This window comes from Schistocerca serialis, chromosome 7, assembly GCF_023864345.2.
Source record: "Schistocerca serialis cubense isolate TAMUIC-IGC-003099 chromosome 7, iqSchSeri2.2, whole genome shotgun sequence".
In the NCBI taxonomy this organism is placed as follows: Eukaryota; Metazoa; Arthropoda; class Insecta; order Orthoptera; family Acrididae; genus Schistocerca; species Schistocerca serialis.
Genome location: NC_064644.1, coordinates 69,224,253 through 69,245,671, shown reverse-complemented (window position 1 = coordinate 69,245,671; position 21,419 = coordinate 69,224,253). Strand labels below are relative to the sequence as shown.

At 41.8% G+C, this 21,419-nt stretch overlaps 1 protein-coding gene across 1 annotated transcript in view; it reads left to right on the top strand.

Annotated features, from left to right (window-relative positions):
- Positions 1 to 1,109: 1,109 nt before the first annotated feature.
- Positions 1,110 to 21,419, top strand: part of LOC126412429 (uncharacterized) — a 67,569-nt gene continuing 47,259 nt past the window's right edge. The window contains exon 1 of the mRNA XM_050082022.1: positions 1,110 to 1,224. The gene's annotated coding sequence lies outside the window, so the exon portion shown is untranslated. The remainder of the gene's footprint in view (positions 1,225 to 21,419) is intronic.

The window sequence follows — 21,419 nt, the reverse complement described above, 5'->3', positions numbered from 1 at the left end:
GTATATATGCCATTTCTGAGCACCAGCAAATTGAGACTCACTCGAAAACACGTTGTAACTGTGTGATTCGTTGGTGTAAAATAATGAGAAACATCATATTCGTGGCAAAAGAATTATTGTAACTTGCGTATTATGGGACAATGCCATTTGAAGGCAAGGACACACTGAGGATCCACTAGAAACGCTTTGTTCTTGGTACAATTTGTTATAATTAAATTTCAATTAGTAACATAGCTACGATTAAATCGTTTGGCAATTAGCAACATGCTAATATTGGCGCCACTATAGGGGTTGTCGGTGCAGGGTAGTGAGTAGCATGACTGATTCATGAACGACTTGAATGAGATATTGGGGGTTCGCGTCTCCAACCCCACACACCTAATTTTTTCCTAACATTCGCGTTTTTAATAGTTTCTGATGCTTTATTATTAGTTTAATGTAAGTATTTACGATAATATTTGATGTTATTTAAATATAAGTTCACCTTTTTTGAGCAGTGAGTTTGTTCGATTGGCTTAATCTACAGGACAGCTTGCGCTACTTGTATTAAGATATTTTGCTACTTTTTCTTTTACACTTCGTAATTCACACGTTGCATGGATTCCGCTACTAGGTAGGAACAGTGGTCAAGTAACGATGACCTTGGCGTTATTCTATAATGTGGGAATGATGAAATAATGTTTATCTTATGTGGAGAGCTATTGCAAATTTGGATCGCGGCGTTTGTAATGGAACGTTTATAAGCCTGTATGCTTATTGGTTGGACATGGTACTTTCCTTTTCGTCTTAAAACGTGGAAATGGACATTGAAGTTTTTGTTTGTGTATATTACATATAGAACAACGTGACTAGCATATGGACAATGGAGGACATGTGCGTTTTAATAGAGCTAACGTGGGAATTTTACGCGTGCCCGTTTAGCAAACAGTGTGATTTACAAACTAGAAACATCCCGCAACTGCCGCTGGAGATCATTGTGATCGCGTATACCACGTTGGTGGGGCCCACGTACCGTATGCACAAGTCGCATCGTTTCTGAGCGTTCACCAGCACGTTGAATTCAGCACGCTCAATGTTGTCGTTCGACGGCACGGCCCGTGTGCCGACTGCTTAAGCCACCGGCGCGCCGCAGCAACACGAGCCGTCGCCGCATCAGCGACCGCTGCAATCTGCACGCTACTACTCCGCCGATGAGCAGCCGCGAGGAATTGAGCGAGTTGAAAGGTGTGGTATTACTGTGTTTGTTTAAAGGGTCTTACATCTCAATAAATGACCGTTAGTGGAAGCACCAATATTTCACTCGCACCTCACCCACTGAGCCAAGGAAAGCACACATTTCACAGCCCAGAAAACGTCGCTTCCCTCCCACCATGCCTGACAAAATAATGCTCCCCTCTGTCACTAACGCTCAGTATCTAGTGCCATCAAACCCCGGCCCGCTACACTTCTGTCAGTCTTCACCAGCTGCGACTGTGCGTTATTTCCCCATAAGCCTTATTCTGTGCCAAGTTATTAGCATTCCATGCTACAGCCATTCTAGAGGAAGTAATTAGGAACAGGATTAATTTCATTACAAATCAGAGTAAATCAGAATTACAATAAAAAAGATATGCTTGTGTGAATGAATTTTTGAAACAAAAATTATTGTTTGATATCATACTGACGATTAGGCTTTTACTGAGAGAAACCATCTCCTTTTGGGAAAGGTAAAGCCATTAAATTCGCCGTCCCATTTTTAGAGGAATCAACTCAGCAGCAGAATTCATACGCCTTCACATGTGAATTCTTGACAATCCGTTCTAGTGGCTGCACGGGGTCCATTAATGTGCTTCACGCTGTTCATTGCCCACCAGGCTTTCTGGAAGGTGTCCATTCTTCAGTGAGACGGGGGCATTGTCCCACGCACGCCCCATGTATTTGTAGAACGCCTCTAGTGTCCACGTCTCGGTCGCTCGCCGCATGCAGTCACTCTGGGCCGCTGGTGTTTTGATTCGGTGGAAATAGCCCCATCGGAGGTATCACAGTGTATTTCAGGAAGTAATTACTCACTTACGTATTGCTTTATGAAACAATCGTGCTTCTAAGCAAATTATGCTTCTCTTTAAATGGTTGTTCTGTACATATTTGGCTGAGTACCGCAGAAGTCTTTTCCTGCTTACAGCAGAAAATACACAACATGCGTGTTTGAGAGATCGCGTCGCAAACAGGTAAGTGTTGCAGAGCTCCTGCCCAACACTCGCTACGCAATACAAAGGATACCTCTTTTTGTAAGGGTTCTCTTTGGCTCCCTATCGCCGGCCGGTGTGGCCGAGCGGTTCTAGGCGCTACAGTCTGGAACCGCGCGACCGCTACGGTCCCAGGTTCCAATCCTGACTCGGGCATGGATGTGTGTGACGTCCTTAGGTTAGTTAGATTTAAGCAGTTCTTAGTTCTAGGGGACTGATGACCTCAGAAGTTAACTCCCATAGCGCTCAGAGCCATTTTAACCATTTTTTGGCACCCTATCAGGTCACATAAGGTTGTATGACTCTCGTGTTTCACTCCATGAATTTTCTTTTCTTCTGTCACTCCATTTCCTGCTCTTTCTTTAGACGTTTCGTTTGCAAACAGCACTTGCCATCTCCCGAAAGATGCTCCATAATCACCAGGTCGTCTTATACTGCTTTCTGTTCCCACCTGCAGCACGGACTTCCTGCCGTAACTTCCGGTCCTCAATCCTCCTTACTTCCCACATCACATACACCCCGTAACCCCTCACCGTCCGTCAGCTCCTGCATTGCTAGAGTCTTCAGTCTTCTGACTGGTTTGAGGCGGCCTGTAACAAATTCCTATCCCACGCTAACCTCTTCGTCGCAGAGTAGTATTTGTACCATTTATTTTAGGTTATTTGTTGGAGGTATTGAAATCTCTGTTTTTCCATACAGTTTTTACCGACCCTCATTGTTGTTGCAAAAGGAGTAGACCACGAGAACGCAGCGAATGTAGTCAGGTGGGAGCTAATGTCCTACCTAACTGACAGACTGAAGAAGCTCTTCGAATTCTGAACCACCATGGTCCCACGTTCCTCATCCAAATCTTCTCTGAAGACGCACCAAAACTGCAGTTTAACTTTTGAGTGCCAAATCACATTCATGTCAAATCCCCTCCCCGCTTTTCTTCCCCCCCCCCCTACCCCTCCCCCCCAAACCATCCATGGAAATCTAGCAACACTAATCTAGGGATCTCATCCTTCCGCAACATCTGCGATCAAACATTTTTAGTTTAATAAATGTAGACCTAAACCGCCTCTCACCAAACCTGAATTGAAAGCATCAATTTGTCTTATCGACTCACCACTTCATCCAAACAACAACTGACTACATACCACTCTCACGACTGACAACGTCATCCGTTTCATTCCCACTGTCTTCAAACTATTCACCCATATGTGTGTCTCCATATGCTCCATTACCTCGGCTACCAGATTTCCGTTTCATTTAAATTCCTGTTTTCTCGGCTAGATCCCCTCATCTAGTACTTTTCACACACCACTTCTCACAGTGTAACTACATCCCTCTCATTACGACAGCCCTCATAAATTTCACCTAACAGCCTGTTTTCAATACTTATAAATTCAACGTCTGCTCCCTATGCTCATCCTTCACCTAAGCACCTTCATATCATCCCATCTATTCATCACCTGCAACTGATCATCAAGTAAGAACTCGGATCAGCATGTTCTTCTGCAACACATAACCACTAACCAGCTCATTACACAGGTTCATTTACACTGAATTAGCATCGCCTAGTATTTAATAAGAAATCATCGTTACCAACCATGAATATTTTTTAATGCGTCCTCAACATCTGAAAGCCTGTACCCTGGAGAGCGGCTATATCGCTACTGCCAATAAAGAGGAAATTTATTTTAGAGTTAGTTATAGAGTAATATTCGAAACTGCAGTCGCATTAGTTATAAAATACAATATTTTACATCCGTAAGCGGAAACGACGTTAGACAATTCCTTGAAGGTAGTGAAATGTGGATTCTCTCAAAATCAAATATTTAACGTGAAGTAGCTTGAGAATTTCCAAGAGGCCGAAATTATTTAATTACTAAATAACGAAATAAATTGTTCATTCCAAAATAAAATGAGAGACAATTCCGAAATATGATTTCCTTGTAGAGCTTTATTTTGTCTATCGTTGTTTTCTTTCAGTACTACGATTGCAAGCGACGAGGACAGACGCGGCAGGTGTATATGTTCAGACTCTATTGTTGCTGAGTACACACACGAACATAACGATCTGTTGTTCTCAGAGCACACGTGTATTGGTTACCAGCTGCTACTACACTACTGGCCATTAAAACTGCTACACCAAGAAGAAATGCAGATGATAAACGGGAATTCAGTGGACAAATATATTATACTAGAACTGACATGTGATTTCATTTCCACTCAATTTGGGTGCATAGATCCAGAGAAATCAGTACCCAGAACACCCACCTCTGGTCGTAATAACGGCCTTGTTACGCCTGAGCATTGAATCAAACAGAGCTTGGATGGCGTGTACAGGTACAGCTGCCCATGCTGCTTCAACACGATACCACAGTTCATCAGGAGTAATGACTGGCGTGTTGTAACGAGCCAGTTGCTCGGCCACCATTGACCAAATGTTTCCAGTTGGTGAGAGATCTGGAGAATGTGCTGGCCAGGGCAGCACTCGAACATTTTTTGTATCCAGAAAGGCCCGTGCAGGACCTGTGACATGCGGTCGTACATTATCCTGCTGAAATGTAGGGTTTCGCAGGGATCGCATGAAGGATAGAGTCATGGGTCGCAACACATCTGAAATGTAACATCCACTGTTCAAAGTGCCGTCAATGCGAACAAGAGGTGACCGAGACGTGTAACCAATGGCACCCCATACTATCACGCCGGGTGATACGCCAGTATTGCGATGACGAATACGCGCTTCCAATTTGCGTTCACCGCGATGTCGACAAACACGGATGCAATCATCATGATGCTCTAAACAGAACCAGGATTCATCCGAAAAAATGACGTTTTTCCATTCGTGCACCCAGGTTCGTCGTTGAGTACACCATCGCAGGCGCTCCTCTCTGTGATGGAGCGTCAAGGGTAACCGCAGCCATAGTATCCGTGCTGATAGTCGATGCTGCTGCAAACGTCGTCGAACTGTTCGTGCAGATGGTTGTTCTCTTGCAAACGTCCCCATCTGTTGACTCAGGGATCGAGACGTGGCTGCACGATCCGTTACAGCCATGCGGATAAGATGCCTGTCATCTCGACTGCTGGTGATACGAGGTCGTTGGGATCCAGCACGGCGTTCCTGAACCCACCGAGTCCATATTCTGCTAACAGCCACTGGATCTCGACCAACGCTAGCATCAATGTCGCGATACGATAAACTGCAATCGCGATAGGCTACAATCCGACCTTTATCAAAGTCGGAAACGTGATGTTACGCATTTCTCCTCCTTACACGAGGCATGACAACGACGTTTCACTAGGCAACGCCGGTCAACTGCTGTTTGTGTATGAGAAATCGGCTGGAAACTCTCCTCATGTCAGCACATTGTAGGTGTCGCCACCAGCGCCAACCTTGTGTGAATGCTCTGAGAAGCTAATCATTTTCATATCACAGCATCTTCTGCCTCTCGGTTAAATTTCGCGTCTGTAGAACGTCATCTTCGTGGTGTATTATGATTCCTATTCCCTTGCGACGTCTCTTTGCCGTTGCTGAAAGCAGTAAGTGAAAAAATTTTCCCAGTACAAGCTCACACACATATTTCTCCATTTATTAGTCTTATTCTTGAGCTGTCTACACCGTGTTTCTAGTTCCAGAACATCATCTGTAGCGTTGAGTTGCAGTTACCATATGCATGGAATTAATAATCATTCTGCAACACAAATACAGCTATAGACCTCGCATAGTGGCTCTGAATCTCGATTCGCAATTGGAAATTGCAGGGCTTTAACAACCGTCTGTCCTACCCGATTTAGCTTTTCTCAAATGCTGGGCTGGTTCCTTTAAAATGGGAATGCTGATTTAATACCTATACACGGTCACAAAGCGAGCTTGTTTTCCTCTGTAAGCCGGCTTCTGTGGCCGAGCGGTTCTAGGCGCTACAGTCTGGAGCCGCTATACCGCTACGGTCGCAGGTTCGAATCCTGCCTCGGGCATGGATGTACGTGATGTCCTTGGGTTAGTTAGGTTTAAGTAGTTATAAGTTCTAGAGGACTTGATGACCTCAGTAGTTAAGTCCCATAGTGCTCAGACCCATTTGAACCATTTTTTTCCTCTGTAAAAGATTAGTCGTCAGTGAAACATTAAACATCCATTTTCATGTCAAAAATTCATTTTCCCGGGCTTTTCTTTTTTATCGTGATTCTGATTTATTCTGATTTACAATGAAAGCAGTAGTATTTCTAATTACTTCCTCTAGGTAGGCTGCAGCATAACTGGCACAGAATACAGCTTATGAAGAAATAATGCGGGGTCGAAGCTGATGAAAAGTGGCAGAAGCGTAAAGACTTTCTTAGACTCAAAACTGGTAACGACACATTATGGCCGAAGCAGGGAGATATAAGAAGTAGACTGCCACAGGAGAGGAAATATCTGTCGAAGCAAGGAAGGGGTCAGAAGTACATTGTCACAAGAGAAGAGGTTTGACTTCACTAAAGGATCGTTACTGGTGTAATTCATTCATCTGGAACTGAGACAGGTGTTCCAGAAAGTGTAAACTAGAAGCGAGCACAGTGAAACTTGTATCGTTGGTCGAATGGTGTTATCCAAGAAGTTTTGAATTCAAAGGGACAGAAAAAGTAGGAAATGAAGTCCTAAACAACATAGATGAAGGAGAAGCTCCATGGGAAGCCTTTACCACAAGAAAGGACAGGTTAATGGCACGCCTGTTAAGGATTTCAAGAATAATTAACTGTGGCGCAGGAAGGGGCAGTGGAAGGGTGGACATAGTAAATACAAACACTTCAGCAAGGAAATGAAATAGGGTAGTTCGCCCAATTGTCAAAGTTCAAATATGGCCGAGGCCACGGCTCTTACGTCACGAAGATAGGCCTGAGCTCGCTCGCTCGCTCAACTCAGCATATAAACTACGCTTATACACCTGCTAACTCGTAACTAGGTGTGTACGTACAAACGAGGATTGCATCTTCTACTGGAATCCGCTCTTATGAAATCTTACAGTTACTAGTCCTACAATGATCGGAAGTCCATAGGCCTACTTATAATACGTTTACTGGGGTACAACCAAATTAAAATGGTGCCAAAATGATTATCAGTTGCGCAATGCACCACTTCATGTACGAAATGAGGACTGTTCGGCAGAAGAGACTACATGCTATAAGAAAAGCCGTTATACTGTTTACATCGAGTATTGAGCTTCAATTAAATTCTGTTGTAGTCCTGTTGATCAGTAAGACTTCATAATAGCAGAGTCCAGTTGAAGATGCAATTCTCGATAGTATGTAAACGCCCAGCTGCAAGTTAACAGATTTAGAAACACTTTTTGTCTGCCAAGCTGAGAGGCGAGCGAGTTCACGACTACCTTCGTGACGTATGCGCCGCGGCCTGTCTTTCTCGTTGGCCTCGAATATGGGTGTGCTACAACATTTTCGTTTAGTCGAAACTGCAGTTATCCAGTATTAAAAGCCACAGTGATCACATTTCCTGAGCCTTCCCAATACCTGTTCCGTTCACTATCTGAAACATAGCACGAATTCAGGAAATACAGACGATGTAAAATTGTTTCTATTTACCTTGATTTCGGGAATACTTATGACATCGATCATCAGAAGTGATTTCTAATAACATAGTATGCCTTTGCAGTATCGTGACATTTGCACTACTTTGGTCTTATGTCAGAACGATCGCAGTTTGTAGTAACTGATGCTAAGGCATTGGGCTCCCCAAGGAAGTGTTATATAGCCAATGCTATTCCTAATCGATTTTATCTATTTAGGAGACAATTTTAGTGACCCTCTTTCATTCATTGCAATGATGCTGTCATTTACTATCTATAAAACACAGAAGATCAGAACCAATAGCCGGCCGCGGTGGTCTAGCGGTTCTAGGCGCTCAGTCCGGAACCGCGCGACTGCTACGGTCGCAGGTTCGAATCCTGCCTCGGGCATGGATGTGTGTGATGTCCTTAGGTTAGTTAGGTTTAAGTAGTTCTAAGTTCTAGGGGACTGATGACCATAGATGTTAAGTCCCATAGTGCTCAGAGCCATTTGAACCATTTTCAGAACCAATAGCACAATGATTCAGACAATATATCTGTATGGTGCGAAAAGTGGCAACTGACTAAATAATAAAGAAGTGTGAGGTTATCCACATTAGTACGGTACTAAAAGGAGAATGTCATACGGCATGGTTGGGTCGTAGTTCGCTAGCTGCTTGATTGTGAAGCTTTCTCCCGTCCTTCGTTCACATTGACACATGTTCATTGAAAACTGTGAGAGCCACTAATTGCTTGTCATATATGTAGATCACTATAATTGGGGGTGTTTGTAGTGTGAGACATTTAAGTGAAGTTTGTAGTTTAATACAGGATATTGACGAAAACGGTGGTGGTCAGCATTTTTACGCCACCACCACTTCTCCCCTTTGACGGAATGGGAAAAGGGAAGCAGCCGACAGCGTGCGACGTAACACGGAGGTTACACCAGGCTCAAAAAAATGATTCACATGGCTCTGAGCACTATCGGACATAACGTCTGAAGTCATCAGTCCCCTATAACTTAGAACTACCTACACCTAACTAACCTAAGGACATCACACACATCCATGCCCGAGACAGGATTCAAACCTGCGACCGTAGCGGTCGCTCGGTTCCAGACTGCAGCGCCTAGAACCGCTCGGCCACTCCGGCAGGCGGTCACGCCAGGCACTGCTTAACTTCGGTGATCTCGTGGGAACCGGCGTATTCAACGGGGCAGGGTAGTTGAGTCTCATGAGATTTAAAATGAATCTCTTAACTTCAGTCAGACGGTTATTACGCATATTTAAAAATTCTCAATTCAGCTAGATGCCTAAGAATTGCAACAACACAGAACTTAAACTTGAATGATCACATAGAAAATGTTGTTTCTAAAGCGAACCAAAGACTGCGTTTCATTAACAAAACATGTAGAACAGACAACAAATATACAACAGAGACTACACACATCATGCTCGTCCGTGGTCTTCTGGAATACTGCTGCGCCGTATCAGTTCCTTACTAGATATGATGGATGGGGGACATCAAGAACTTCAAAATAGAGGAGCTCGTTTTCATCGTCGGGAAAAATGGAAGAGACTATCACAGGAATGGTACGAGCCCTAGATTGGCAGTCATAAAAACGAAGGCGTGTCTTTTTTACGAAATTTCAATCATGAACATTCTCTGAATGCAGAAATATTTTTCTGACTTCCATCTTTATAGGGAAAAATTACCATCTTATGAAAATTATAGTAATCAGGATCATATGGTAAGATTTACGTGTTCATTTGTCCCACGTGCTGTTCTAGAGTGGAACGACAGAGAAAGTGTTTCGATGAGCCCTGTACGAAGCACTGAAGTGTGAATTGACAAAAACTCATGTAGATGTAGATATTGATTCCGCTGGGATTTTACCATTTTCTCCGAAAATTCCTATCTACGCTTCGATGAAGTCTTTGGTACGATGAAGAACCTGAGGCAACATAGGATCTTCTGTTTTGGGAACGACGACTTTTAATACATGTTGTTTCTAGTAAATGTGATGTTTTTCGCAAATTAATACTTCAGATCAGGTTTTCTTGTGAATATACTGGTCACACTTGTCTGCTGCATGATATTTTTTCTTCAACTACATGTGCGTCAGCAATCTTTACATCCGTTAAAGTTCAAACGAAGGGTGTAAACACATACAGAGTTTTCGCAGATTATATTTTTCAGGAGTGATAGGACAGAAACGTCCCCGTACTTTGAAAGTCGGTTTAAGGCGCTCTGACAGGGGTAGTTCTCTAGCTGGAGCAGGCGATCCCTTTCTGCCACAACGCAATAACCAATAACAGTGATCCTAATGTAAACACATGCAGAGTTTTCGCAGACTAGATTTTTCACGGGTGATAGGAAAGAAGCGTCCCCGTACTTTGAAATCATTTTTAGTCGGTACAAGGCGCTCTGAGAGGGCTGGTTCTCTAGCTGGAGCAGGCGATCCCTTTCTGCCACAACGCAATAACCAATAACAGTGATCCAAGTGCAGTTCCGTTGTGACACGTGCCTGCACAAGGTGTTACGTACAGGGGCGAGTATGCGCTAACAAGCACCGCATGTGATTACTCAGCTGCCAGCTACCTGTACGAGCCTCTTTTGACAGCCTCATGTAGATGCAGCACAAGTAGCCTACGGAACTGTAGGGATGTTTGTACAGGTGAACTCTTAGTTATTATCGCACTACGCATATTGCCCTGAAATGGCTCCAAAAAATTCATGTAAATGTAAGTCAAATAGCTATCTATCTGTATCTCTCTCTCCCCTACTTTTTAGACACCATCTGTCTATAGCCCCAACTGTGCTCCAGAAACCACCCCGCGACATCATCATTTCCTCTATTATTCGGGAATGACGCGTGAAAACGGCTAACGCTAAGCCCTCGTTTGAGGTCTAACATCCCTGATATTGTCAAAAAATGGTTCAGTCCCCTAGAACTTAGAACTACTTAAATCTAACTAACCTAAGGACATCACACACACCCATGCCCGAGGCAGGATTCGAACCAGCGACCATATCGGTCGCTCGGTTCCAGACTGTAGCGCCTAGAACCGCACGGCCACTCCGGCCGGCTCCCACATGCTAAAATTATACTGCTTATATAAGTAGTTTTTTTCTTATTTTTCCATTGTACTGCTAGTGCATATACCATTGTACACAAAATTTCGAAATTCTTATTCCAGCACTTCACCAAATATTGTTCCTTTTGCTGATGATAAAAATATATGTAGTACAAATCAAAACGTTTAGTGTACAGAAAAATTTACAATTTACGATACCAGAATCATACGTGCATACCAGATTTCTGTCTCTTAGAAATTGTTGTAAGGGTTTTTTTTGTAACGAAATCTTACCAGTTCAATAGTTATTCATATTCAAAATATTCGTGTTTAAGAATATTCCAATGTAAAAACTTGTTTCATCCCCAAATCCAGTGCAATAACTTTGCAGCAGTGGTATTTCTATAATCTATAATGTACGAGGTGCATTCAAGTTCTAAGGCCTCCGATTTCTTTTCTCCGGACTGGAAAGAGATAGAAACATGCACATTGTTTTAAAATGAGGCCGCGTTTATTGTCAATACGTCCCAGAGATGGCAGCACCGTATGGCAGATGGAATTTTACCGCCAGCGGCGAGAATGAGAACTGTTTTAAATACTTACAATGGCGACGTTTTCCTTACTTGAACAGCGTGCAATCATTCGTTTTCTGAATTTGCGTGGTGTGAAACCAATTGAAATTCATCGAAAGTTGAAGGAGACATGTGGTGATGGAGTTATGGATGTGTCGAAAGTGCGTTCGTGGCTGCGACAGTTTAATGAAGGCAGAACATCGTGTGACAACAAACCGAAACAACCTCGGGCTCGCACAAGCCGGTCTGACGACATGATCGAGAAAGTGGAGAGAATTGTTTTGGGGATCGCCGAATGACTGTTGAACAGATCGCCTCCAGAGGTGGCATTTCTGTGGGTTCTGTGCACACAATCCTGCATGATGACCTGAAAATGTGAAAAGTGTCATCCAGGTGGGTGCCACGAATGCTGACGGACGACCACATGGCCGCCTGTGTGGCATGTTGCCAAGCAATGTTGACGCACAACGACAGTACGAATGGGACTTTCTTTTCGTCATTTGTGACAATGGATGAGACGTGGAGCCATTTTTCAATCCAGAAACATAGCGCCTGTCAGCTCAATGGAAGCACACAGATTCACCGCCACCAAAAACATTTCGGGTAACCGCCAGTGCTGAAAAAATGATGGTGTCCATGTTCTGGGACAGAGAGGGCGTAATCCTTACCCATTGCGTTCCAAAGGGCACTACGGTAACAGGTGCATCCTACGAAAATGTTTTGATGAACAAATTCCTTCCTGCACTGCAACAAAAACGTCCGGGAAGGACTGCGCGTGTGCTGTTTCACCAAGACAACGCACCCGCACATCGAGCTAACGTTACGCAACAGTTTCTTCGTGATAACAACTTTGAAGTGATTCCTCATGCTCCCTACTCACCTGACCTGGCTTCTAGTGACTTTTGGCTTTTTCCAACAATGAAAGACACTCTTTGTGGCAGCACATTCACCAGCCATGCTGCTATTGTCTCAGCGATTTTCCAGTGGTCGAAACAGACTCCTAAAGAAGCCTTCGCCGCTGCCATTGATTCATGGCGTCAACGTTGTGAAAAATGTGTACGTCTGCAGGGCGATTACGTCGAGAAGTAACGGCAGTTTCATCGATTTCGGGTGAATAGCTAATTAGAAAAAAAATCGGAGGCCTTAGAACTTGAATGCACCTCGTATACTTTTACTAAAGTCACATGTCAGTTTGTTAACTATTAAAATAAGAAAATATCTGTTTCTAGAAAATTCTTCGCAAACTTTTGGAATTCCCGTGCATACTATAACTTCCCTTCCACAGAACCATTATTTCACCATTTTCCGATTGTACAGACTTTGGTGAAACGAAGTTGCTTCCCTGCGCATTGTATCTTTTTGTCTTTTTTGTTGCTATATCAAATGTAATAGTTTTTTATTTCACCATTATGTAAGTCCTGTAACACGCGCTTCTACTCAGGTGTTTCTGTTAGAGAGTGAAAAAACGTAACAGGACATAGGGAATGCTGTACTAAAGAAATTGAGATATGGAACCTGGGGTTGGAGAAGGCATTTTTATTAGATATGGACGTAAAGGGTTTACCACTTTGTCTAGCATTTCTGTCTTCCAGCGTATTTGCAACTAACATGCGTTCAGGTTCACACATACTGTGCTGTTTATTCATATGTACATTATTTATTTCCTGCAAGAAAACGAGGTCAACGAGCCTACTTACTAGGAAGTCATGATGCAGGTTTTGTTTACTTTACTAAAGTGCGCGTCATTTACGACGGCGGCCGAGTTTAGGTTCGTTCTGTGCATCTGACGTCACAAAACACAGTCAGCCAATGAACAGAGAACAACGTTGCCAGAGCTCGACTGCAGTGAAGAGCACGGACGAGTGTCTTCAGTTTTAGAGATGTTCAGTTATAACTAAAGCAATTGAACAAAAGCAATGTCTTCATAGCAGACTTTCTATATAAGAAAGTTTGGAAAAAGCTTTATTTATACCAATTGCTTCATATTCTATTAATTAATTAAACCAAACAAGCAATAAGCCTCCTAATTCAGGCGATAGCAAGGAAATTCATTCTCACTAACCGTTTTGTCACAATAAAGAACAGTGGTAATTGTTTATTTCCTATTGTACTTCGACGAAACGTGAGTAATTCATAGTCATACCAACAGTGTTTGTCGGTATTTTGCTTGATTGATTAAAGTCCTCCAGGAATACAATTGAATGACGAGCTGCGGTATTTTTTGAAATTTCTAGTGGCAACTAAAATCGATGATACGGAAAGTATATGCTGTGGACTTTTACCTTTGCAAACTCTTCAAAATTTCGTGCAATGGTTTACTACATTTAATGCTGCACAATAACTGCGTTGAACATCGAAACAAAATTAAGTCATTTATGGGGGGAAGGTACCAGTCAAGAAGATCTGCAAAAATCAAATTTTTGGGCCAAATAGTTTTTGTGAAATCGAATGATAAGTGTGTCAAAGCAGTCGGAACACCTGTGTCTGCACAGGCGAGCAGTGCAGTGATGACAAAATCGCGCACAGTGCTGAATGCGGGGAGCAAGTCTCTGTAGCAGCGAAAGAGTTGTGCAACTAGCAACGCCGCAATCTCCCGCGTCTGGGCGGGCATGCGCGAGCCGCCAAGATAAAAGAATTGAACTATAGTCCATAAGGTGGCTCTGTTGTATTGTCCCATGACAGAACGTGCTATGAATCAACGATAGACCCATTTATTACTGAGTGCTGTTCTGAGACTTATGGTACAACACGGTGGAGCAGTACCGTTACAGCTTCGCAGAACTCAGTGACTTGCACCTTGTGTATGAGGAAGTACTCTGCCACGCTCTAGCCGCTGAAAGGCTATACAGGGAACGATTTCCTAAGAGGCATCATCCGTCACGACGAGTGTTTATTTCTCTTGATCGACGAATGCGGGACACTGGCTCATTGGAAAGCACCAACGAGGGACCTGGCAACATCAGGACCATTCACACACCCGGTTTGGAAGAGGAGGTGCTGGAATTTGTTGCAGCGGACGCCACTACAGGCACTCGTATTGGGCGTGAAATGGGCGCTGCACATACTAGCGTGTGGCGAGTACTCCACGAAAAACAGTCACACCCTTATCACCCACAACGAATGCATGCACTGCTTGTGACTGACTCTTCAGCAAGGGCCGCACTGTGCCAGTGGTTGCTCCGAAAATCGACTGATCGACCAGATTTCCTCCCGATTTTGCTGTTTCCTGACGAGGCCTCTAAACCCTCAGGCTGTAGAGAATCGCACCACCAAGTACGTGAATATCTGGCCGGCAATGTCACTGGGGCATGCCTTCTACCTGGCCGTCTAAATGGCCACCTGTACCTATGTTGGAGCACAGAGTTCTACCTGAGTTGTTGGAGAACGTATCCTTGGCTGTTCCTGAGGGGATATGGATACAACGTAACGACGCACCACCTCACGTCGTTGTGGATGTCAAAAAGCATCCAGGTGCTGCATTTTCCAGTCACTGGACTGGAAAAGGAGGTCCTAATCCATGGCGTGCCAGGTCACCTGACTGAATTCCCATAATTATTTTCTATGAGGATATCTAAAGTCACTTATGTCAGACACCCCAGTGGATCCAAAGATGGAGTTAGTTGCCAGAATTGCAGCTGCCTGTGATGTTTTTCGAAAGACACCAGGGATACATGTCAGGGTGCGTCAGAATATTGTTCGTCGATGTCCTGCTTGAATTGTGGTTGATGACTGTTGGTTTCAGCACATTTTGTACTATAAATTCCAAATGGTACGTTCATTGTATCAATGGTGGCATTTGCAGTTAACTGTAACTAATGTAAATAAAAAAGTACACAATAATATGACATTATTGCTATTACCTCCTTAAGATGGCTTCCCGGACCCCGGGTTCACTATCCTAAATTGTTCAGTGGAGCTCACTCTATGTCCTGTAAAAGTTTTTCACTCTCTTACGGAAACACCTGTAAATGGGAGTCGCATACAGGCAAGCAGTAAATTTGAAAACGTATGTGTCATTTCTGAGTCTGTAACGAGCCATCAAATTGGGCATGTCTTAGAGTGCGTAATACCAAGCCCGATGGTCAGTTGTTGTGTACTTCTTACGTTTAGTATTTGACTTTAATTACTGTCGTCATCCGTCACTCATGAGGCGAACTTACTTACCTTCTAGGTTGGCCGTGAAAACCGCAGTTTGTCTTTGGCCTAGCCAATCGGCCACCACTTCATCATCGGTCCACGTATTCGTATCCCATCTGATCACAACGAGTCATCTCAGCCGTGGTCTTCGACTCTGGATGTTACGTCTGATGTCTTCTTACACCAACTGCTTGGTGATGTGCCCTTCTCGACTCATTCCGTGCCTATACCAGTTCTGTCTCCTTTCTTTAATCACAGACATGATGTCCTGCCATTTGTACAGTTCTTGTAATTCACGGGTTTTCCTTTTTCTCCACTCATCTCAGTCCTTCACTACTCCAAAAACCTGTCTCATAAAAGCGCGAGCAAACCTTGACCTGTTTCCTGCCTGGATTCTTGCCGTTATTTCCTGGTCTATCTCGTTCCTTTCACTGAATGCTGCACTAAGACATATGAACTATTTTATAACCAATCAACAAATAACAGGCGTTCGTACTGTACTTTTTCCCGAAATAAATATTTAACATTCATATATATTATTTATACATTACGTTATTAGCTATTTTAAATAGCACTCGAATTAACTTTCCCTTTACCATAAACTTATTTACATATTATGATACAAAATTCCCCGTCGTCTGAATTCACACTGTCTTAAAAATTTCTCACGCTAGGTCCTACAGCGTTTGTCAGTATAACAATGATCTTCACTTTAGACCACATTCACGTATCATTCACATGACCAAAAACATACACAAAACTGTACAAACATGAAGAAACAGAAAAACCTTCAGTAAATAAACTGAACAATTCACAAAAACATTCTCTTGAGTGTTTCTTGACAGTCTCTCTCCGCTACTGTACTCTGTTGGCTGAAAATTAGAACTATGTACTCGACTGAACCTGTGTCAGACCTTCTGTCACTGTGCATGCATGATTCATTCTCCTGATACACAGGCCCCAGACAGAAGCGAAGTTAATGAAGTTTTTTCCAAAAATTTGAGAATTATACAAAATTATCGATCCTGGCTTCAAATTTTAAATCTTTCTAAAACTCTCATTCTTATAAACCAAAATTACAAATTCCTTACTCCAGACTTTGCAGTCTACGACTAATATAACCTAACTTTTTAATTTATTTATGGAAAATAATTTCTTACTTGACAAACTGATAAAAATTTTCAAAAGATATTTAGAGGATTTTAATAACTTTTTCGTGAAAGTCTTTTGAAGTTACCTTTTTTTCGCTTTTTTATTTAAAGGCACTGCGATTTGTGTCCTTACATTTAATAACGATATTTTATCTACCTTAGCACAAGCACATCACAATATTTGTCACTCACATTCCCCAGGTTTTTGACTACGGCACCTTTGCACTGTAGCATCCATAACATTTCTCCATTCTCCCCACCTCTGTCCTTCTATGGTTCTCATGCAACTTTGTCCCTGAAACCTTATTTCTGTCCAAGAATACTTTCTTTACATACATCATAATACACTATTATTTATTATTGCAAGAAATTACTTACAAATTTTACATTTCATTTAACTTGATTTCAAATGGAAGTGAATTAACAGAGTATTGCTTTGTTTAATTATCAAGACCTAATAAGTTTTTTTTAACTGGTTGCTATTCAAGGCAAATCTTAAACACTTTGTTTCCTTTAACTCAACTGGAGAAAATTTGATTGGGAAAAACACATTTCACACAAAGCAATTATTTAGAAACATTTTATAACAGAAAGTTACCACTTTTATGCAGTGTCTCTTTGCATCATTTCTTCTCCATATTTTTCTACCACTAATGAACAGAACTAAAAAAATTTATTTACAATAATAATAATAATAATACAATAATAATTTTGTAACAACCCACCTGTCACATATCTGGTTTTGGCGTGTGTTCACCCCTGGTAATTGACTAACAGATCAACAGAGTGTGCAAAACTGCCGCAATATCGGATAACGCAAAGAAAGTAATAAGGCCCTGTGACTCCTGATTGAACTGCAGTGGCAGTGTTGACATTAATTGATTCAGAATTGATCACTTTTAATTAAAAGGGGGTGCACATTGATGTTATGTGCAGCTATTGAACACCAGATGCAAATGTTGAACATAAAATTAATTAAGAAAGTGACTTTGGATTTCAACTACTTGATTGAAAACAGATGCAGTCGTTTATCACAAATTTATTTTAACTCACGACCTTCAATCATCACATTACATGACTCTCCTACCAGGCAGTGGTAATAAATTGCGTTTGCGTGGAGTGAAGCTCGATAACTCAAAAGTAATTCCTATCGACTGACCCAGGCGTAATGCGAAGTGCGAGAAGAATTCTACAGTACACGGCCCATCAAACCCTCGTGGAAACTTTGCTGATGTGATCCAACAAATTAATTAGTGGCCGTAGCGGGCGCCATATTACCGAATACAGCGTGGCGGAGTGGCGTCGTTGTGTGGACATCAGCCAACCTCGTGGTGCTGCAAGGATGCACTCGTTTATTCACTCCTAGCTATCTTGCTCAGTACAAAGCTGAACCAAAACTTTCTATACCCAAGCTCAATCGTTCCATTTGCTAAGTCCAAAACTGCAGAGATGCTCACTCTTTCTCAGGCAAGCTGGGTAAAGAATGCACCGTCTGCACTCTAGACAAGCTGGGAACGGAAGACCTCTACTGAGACTTCTGCCAGTCCACTCTTCACCTCGGTTTCCCCTCCAGCAAAATCATCTACGCCAATTGCAGCGCAAGTCACGTTAATTATGCATCACTTCCCAGTGCCAACCAATGCCTGCTCTGGGAAGTGAACAAATTCCCACAAAGTTCCCCTTCCTCTCAACTTCTTCTATTTAGCTCCCCCCAGGCCACCCATCAAGGTTAGCGTCTGCACAAACACCAAGTTTTCCAGAATTCTGACTCCCAGGAGAGTACTTCAAATTCCTTGGTCCTACGTTTCCATCGGAGGCTGGTGTATTTCAAGCTGTCCCTCTTCATCTGATTTACTTTAGGCTCTGCGGACCGTGAATTCAGTATGAAGTTGCTATAGTCACGAACACGCATATTTTGACCTCTGTTGACCGCTCCACCACGGCTTTGCGCAGCTTTGTTGTATGTTTCACAGAAAACGGAATGATGGACATTTATCAACAGGCGTGCAAGTTCTCCGTCTGTTTCCCGGTACACCAGCATGGAGTTGGGGTCAACCACCCACTCACTGTCACTCATCGTAAGGCGGCAGAAGGCCGCGCCGCATTACCGCTTTCTCAGAGCTTGAGCTGCCCTATGCTGCCAATTGTTGCTTCCCTGGGGTAAACTAGCGTCCAGTAAATCGACTCGTTTCCACAAAGTTTTCATGTCATGTGAATTAATTTAAAACCATCACCCGACATTAATTATTCCAATACATCCATGCTATACCCTTTACAAGATGCATGTGCCTTGTGAGTCATTTTTTTTTCAGCCCTACTGTTCGCTCGACATGAGTTAGGTGATATTTAATGACTTCATGTAAGGGCCATAGTTCTTTCCATCTTACAATTTACTACAATGTCCACATTCATTCACATTACTTTCTTCTTCTGCTTTCTTCGTTTGGGTCATCTAAGAACCACACACTAATTTGAGTGCTTCCTTCTTTGTTGTTGTTTTTTCTTCTTCCAGTATTCTTTCATCTATTCACTGTGTCCTTTTTCTCTCCTTGGACCATTTTGACCCTCTCTTCTTCCCCCTGTTGCCTTGAAATCCTTCCATTTTTACACTTTCCTCTAGAACATCTGTCTTTCTGGTGCATCATTTTTACTTACATTGGTTCTTTCCAATTCTTTCCTAACGTCTTAAATCCAGGGTATTGCTGAATCCTTGTCCAAAGGTATTTTAAAATCTGTTTGGTTTACCTGTTGCTGTTCATTCTGTGTAAGTGTCCTAAAAATAACAGTCGCCTCTTTTGTAGTGTTTCAATTATGTTTTCTATCTTGAGAAAAAAACGTATTCATTGCTGTTTAATTTCCATACCTCTGTATTTTTTGGTGGCCCTAGTATTTTTCGAATGATTTTTTCATTCTTTTGTGTAATTTGTATTTTTGTAGTGGTGTATCTGCAAATTTTTAGACAGACACCTTTTGTTGGAGACATTCTTAGTTATTCCATAATCTCTCTCCATTTTATGTACTCTTTCTTCTACAGCGAATTTTTCTAAACCTTTTCTTGGACAATTTCTCCCAAATGTTTAAATTTGTTTACCCTCTTTATATAGTCAATATCTGTTGCTAAGGATTCTGGAGCATTTTTTAAATATTTGTCATAATTTTTTTTCTACAGATATTCTTAAACCTGCTTTGTTGTTTATTTCTCCTAAGAGATTGATTTGTATTTCAGCACTTGTTAGGTTTTCAGAAAGACTGCCAAAATCATTCACAAATGCTAACAGTGTATTTCAATACCTTTGTTTTTAGTTCCCAGTCTGATTGTTGACAGCTTCTGTTCTTTTAGTGTTTGTTTCCATTCTTTTACTACTTTCTCTGGCACGCACTTAAAGAGGAGTGGAGATAGGACTTGCCATACACCTGTTTTTATGTTGAATGCCTACGATATTTCACCCAAAACATTACTTTTTATTTGGTGTCTGTGAGCATTTCACGAACACGGTTTGATAATTTAGATTTGATGCCAAATTCTCTGATCACTTTATCTAGGGTTTCCCTATCAACCGACTCAAATGCCTTTTTAAAATCTAGAAATGTTACAACATTATCTTTGGAATTTGTAAGTCTGTGACGAATTATGGGCGTTAGGTTGAAAATCTGTTGTGAGCTAGATCTGTCCTTTCTAAATCCACTCTGATATTCTTCCAAATGGCTATCAAGTGTTGCTTCTACCTTTTTTAGTAGTATCGTTGAAAATATTTTATAACCCACTGGCAACAAAGATATAACTGTGTAGTTATATACATTTTGCTGATCACATATCTTGTGCAAGGGATGGATGAGAGCCACTTTCCAGTCTTCTGGTATCTTTTCAGTTTCCCATATTTCTTCAAACATGAGCGTTTAATAAGTTCAGCTGTAATAGAGTCTTCTCCACTGGCTCTGTTGTTTTTCATGATACTTATTACTTCAGCTGTAGGTGGTGGATCTGCTTCTGTATTTTCATGGAGATCTGGATATTCTAGCTTACAGTTTGCTGCTTCACAGTTCAATATTTTTTCAAAGTACATTCTTAGTATTTCACAATTGTGGCTGTTGCTTAGGCGTACTTAACTATTCACACCTGTGAAGCAAATACTTGGAGCTTGGTAGCCCTTTAGATGACTTTTAAACATTTGATAGAAATTCTGGAAGTTATTTTTTACAAAGTTGTTTTTTATGTCAAGAAGTTGTTATCTCTCAAAAGATCTTTTAGCACTCTTTATTATTCTTGCCCTTTCTTTCCTTTGCACTCTAAATTCATCAAGGAGTTCAGGATTCGGAGAACATTTACATTTCTTACTCTGTTTTGTTCTTTCTGTAACTGCTTCTTCACAGATTTCATTCCACCAGACTTTCTTCTTCATTTTTGTTGTTCCAAATACAGTTTTCGCTGTCATGTTGATTTATTTCGATAATTCTTCCCATTTTCCTGATTTAGTTACTTTAATTTCATCCTGAAAATGTTTTATTACCTCTTTGGTGATGTTGAGACTGTCTGCATTATATTTATTTAATTTTTGCTGTCTCTTTTGGTTTTTATTGGGGAGAATATTCAGTTTTAGTCAATTAATGATCAAAATCAAATTCCCTATATCTTGCTACTTTTAGATTTATTATTTCTTTAAAACTGCTGTAAAAAATATCCACGTGATCTAACTGGAACTCCCCTAACATTGCATTCGGAGAGATCCATGTTTTT